At 59.5% G+C, this 4287-nt stretch overlaps 1 pseudogene; it reads right to left on the minus strand.

Moving 5' to 3' along the window:
- Positions 1–423: 423 nt before the first annotated feature.
- LOC102441919 lies at positions 424–3542 on the minus strand (annotated as a pseudogene).
- Between the last annotated feature and the right edge of the window lie 745 nt (positions 3543–4287).

Here is a 4287-nt window from a genome sequence, read left to right on the forward strand (position 1 = left end):
AGGGGGAGGTGATACCATGACTGGAATCCACGCAGTCATGTGTCTCTCCTCTGTCCCCTGTGCCATATTCCCAGCTTTGTGGCCCCTCCCCTTCTGGGCTCCCTCCCCCTCCTCTCTGTAGCCCTCTCCTTTCTGTTGTCCTGCCCTGCTCCCACCCAGGACTGGCCCCTCGGCATGTGGTGCCTGCAGGCAGGGGTGGCGTGGACACAGGCATGTGTGTCCTGGTTCTGGGCTGCTCCCTGCCCTGGTTTACCTGGGTGTGCCCTTCCTGGCTCCCTGAAGGCCTTCCACCCCCGATCAACCTCCGTTCCTCCCTGACTCACTAGAGCCATTCCCTCCTCTAACTCCCCTGGGGTTCCTGGGTGCTATGGCTCACTTGGGGACCCCCTCCCATCTCCCTAATGTCCACCCTCCCTGGCTCACCTGGGCAGCAGTGAGCCCTTCTTCCTGCTCCAACTCCTCAGCTAGGGCCAAGGGATCCTGCTGTGTGTCTGAGGAATTCATTTGCTTCAGGAACTGGGAGTCAATGACCTCCTCCACCTGGGACAGAAGGAAGCGGCTGTTAGCCCCTTGGCAGGGAACAAACTGGGAGTCATCGGGGCCTGGAGCACAAGTGGGAAAGCCAGGCCCACCCGGCCTCCTGCACAGGGGGGTGTTTTACTCCATCATGGTCATCAGGTGCACACGCACACACACACACACACACACACACATACATGCACATACACATACAGGCACACCCACATGAACACAGCACACCCACAAAGCGCACACATGCACACAGACACACACACTCTCACACATCCAGCTCAGGAACAAAGAGCTGAGCCCAATCCCATCAGCCTGTGAGAACCCGAGTTTAGGTGCTGCAGTTCCACCCTCTGGGATCTTATAGACCCGGAGCTGCCAGCCAGCCCACCTGGGTGACAAAGTCTTCCTGGGAGCACAGCTGGTCCAGGTAGCTCAGCAGATCTTCATCCTGCAGCCACTCCATTTCTTCATCTTCCCATCCTCCACCTGGCGCCCCCATGGGCAGCTCATCCATGATGTCCATGTCCTCTTGCTCGGCCTCAGGGGGGATCCCATTGTGGGACTCAGTCTCCCGGGGCAGCGGGGCTGTGTGGGCGCACTGGGCGCTGGGTACAGCCTTCCTGGTAGTGCGAGCTGGGCAGAGAGGGAAGAGGAGGGAGCATGAGGGGATAAAGCTCCCACCTCCAGGGCATGCGATGCTGAGGGCAGTGTTCTGGGCATTAATATGGGTGCGGCTGGGTGGGGCCACCTGAAGCCTGTGACTATGTGAGGGGAGAGGCCAGAGGGGAGCACCCAAGAGAGTCATGTGTGAGGACGTGTGGAGCAACCGAATCTCCAAGGGCCCCGCAGCCAGCCCGCTTCTCAGCAGACTTCATGTGGGGTCTTTGACAGGGAGCGGGGAGAGGGGATGAGAAAGTGGACCAGGTCCAGACCCCATTTAGACAAAGGGCGGCTCTCAGGGCTGTTTCCATTGAAAGACCAAAGCCCTCCTGAAGGAGAAGGGCTGGTGTGGGTGGGACAGTGGCCTGCCCTAGGCCCTGTTGCCTTTGGCCATGGGCTCCGGGGCGGGTGGAGTGTGCTGGCCTACCTGGCTGCCTGCCCACCACTGGGGCTGGGGGCCCCGGACGATCAGGTCTCCATGGGCAGGAGAGGGCTGGGTCTGCAGCCCCTTCTTCAACTGCAACTTCTGAAACTGCATCTGCTCCTCCGCCTCAATTTCCATGAACCTGGGGGTAAGGGGGGCACAGCAGTGCTGAGAAGGAGGCCCCGGGAGCCCAGAAAGGCAGCAGCGGGTAGAGGGATGGGAGACCCAGGGCCTTGGGGCTGTCAGGGCCCGGACACTGGGGAGGCAGGAGGCTGGCTGAGCACCTTCCTATACAGCCCCTCTGGCTGGAGTCTGCCCACGGGGCGGGCACCTTCTCCCCAGCCTGTCCTGAGCCTTCATGTCCAGCCCAGGACGGGTCAGGGTCAGAGGAGGGGGGAGCTCCCTGGGAGGTGGGACAGAAGCACCCACGCTCTGAAGCTGAGGGAGAGGCTTCCCCAGGAGAGAAGGGCTTCTGGGCTGCAGGGACCCCTTGCTAAGTGATAACCTCCCACCGCCTTCCTCTCTGATGAGACCTCACAGCTGGACACTGTCCTGCAGTCAGGCTCCCCACCCCCACCCCAGCTGTAGAGACCAAGGATCCTGACTCACTTTTCTGCCATCTCAGAATAGACCCTCCGGTCAAAGTTGCTCTTGTTCTGCCATTCCTGCATGGCCTGCCCTATTCCCTCCTCCAGTGTCATGGTGGGTCTCAGGCGGGACAGGGACCGGAGCGCTGGCCTGTAATGCCTCAGGGTCAGTCATGGCTGCAGCCTGGCCTTCACCCGCCTGCCCAACCCAGCTCAGTGGCGCCAGGTTCCCACCTCCACCCGGCAGGACTGAGCACCAGCAGGTGAGGGAAGAGGAATCTGTGTGCAAAGACAAGCCTTCCAGCTGCAGTTGTCATGGCCTCACATTCACACCAGCCCATGAACCAGGTCTGGAGGATGACCCTGCACTCACACCCATCGCTGGGACCCCACCCTCAGACCTGCCCTCCAGCATCCTGGGATTAGCCAGCCTGCAAGTCCCTCCCAGCTCCTCTGATGTGAAAGCTCCAGGCGCGCCCCCTGCCCTGCCCAGTGCACTCACATGAGGAAGCAGCAAAGAGGTCCTGCATCAGGACTCTGGGGAAGGTGCCCCCGGGCCAGGGCCTTGAAGCACTGCCAACGACGGAAGTCCTCATACACACTCTCGGGGTTACAGGCATCATCCAGCAAGGCCTTGGACTTGGAGGCGGCCAGGCCACCCTCCTTGGAAACCGTGTGTGGCCGTGGCCCTGGGTCCACTCGGGGGATGATGGAGGCTAGCTGGGCAGCTGGTGGTGGAGATTGAGGAGGAAGGCCAGGACACCAGCCTCCATCGCCTGCCTGGGTGCCCCCAAAAGCCGAGGCAGGCATAATCGTCTCTACCACAGTGGCTTCCAAAAAGAGGGGTGCAGGACACACAAGCACCCCCATAGATGGCCCCTGGAGCACTCCCGTTGAGAGGTGCCTGAGTCAGGACAATGGTCTGAGTCTGGGAGGGCTGTGGTCGTCCCCCTTCTGACCTGACCTGGTCCATGATGTTACAACCCCCAGGCCCAGCAGGGCCTTGATCAGCATCTCCTACCACCAGAGGTGTCCTGGGCAAAGCGGGCAGCACCAGGGGGCAGCCAGGAGCGAATGACAGGGTCCTGAGGGGCGGCAGGTGTTGCTCCCAAGGTGGCCGGTGTGCTGGGCCAGTAGTGGGCGGGGGAAAGGGCTGTGCCGTGAAAGGAGTCATGGAGGCACCGGGCTTCAGGGTCACATCCGCTCCCAGCACTGCAGATGCTATTGAGACAAAGGAAAGGGTGAAGGGAGGAGGAGAACCAGAAAACAGCACTGAGGCGCTCTGGTCCCCCTGTAGCCACTGGGGAATCAGAGCAGTGAGTCTCACAGGGGACGACCATTGGGATGGGCAAACTGTGGAGGTGGCAGATGTCATCAGGTCATTGTCAGGCTCTGACCTCCAGTTGGGATTTATTCCACTGGAGAGCTTGCTCCCCATCACCAAGGCTCCCTGACCGCTGTCTGCGAGAAGAAACGGCCCCAGCCAGCGCTGACCCTGAAAGCCGCCCTAAGGATTCCCTGGCACCGACCCTGCCAGCCTCAGGGCATGGCCCTGGGCAGCAGTCTGCTCTGGGGGAAATGACCCCAGGCAGACCCACTCCAGTAGTGACCTTGTCCAAGGTAAGTGCTAGGCACCCAAAGGGCCTCTGAGAACAAGCCCTGTCTGAAATATTAGGGCCCCATCTGCCCCTCAGTCTTCCCTTTTCTCAATAAATCACCCCCTTTCTGTCCTGGGCTTGCACAACAACACAGAAACACTCGAGTAATTTCTCTCCACAAGAAGGCACAGGGACCCTGATCTGACCGTTGAACACACTGACCAGCATGCACATGTGTGTCAGAACCAACAGTGAACACTCAACACGGGCCAGGTCCTGCCACTGGGCCCCAGCGCTCAGACCAGTGATGGCAAACCTATGACAGGGATGTCAGAGGTGACACGCAAACTCATGTTTTTGGTTGATTTTTCTTTGTTAAATGGCATTTAAATATATAAAATGAATATCAAAAATATAAATCCTTGTTTTACTATGGTTTCAAATATCAAAAAGTTTCTATATGTGACATGGCACCAGAGTTAAGTTA

The sequence above is a fragment of the Myotis lucifugus genome, unplaced genomic scaffold (assembly GCF_000147115.1).
Source record: "Myotis lucifugus unplaced genomic scaffold, Myoluc2.0 scaffold_1344, whole genome shotgun sequence".
NCBI classification, from domain to species: domain Eukaryota; kingdom Metazoa; phylum Chordata; class Mammalia; order Chiroptera; family Vespertilionidae; genus Myotis; species Myotis lucifugus.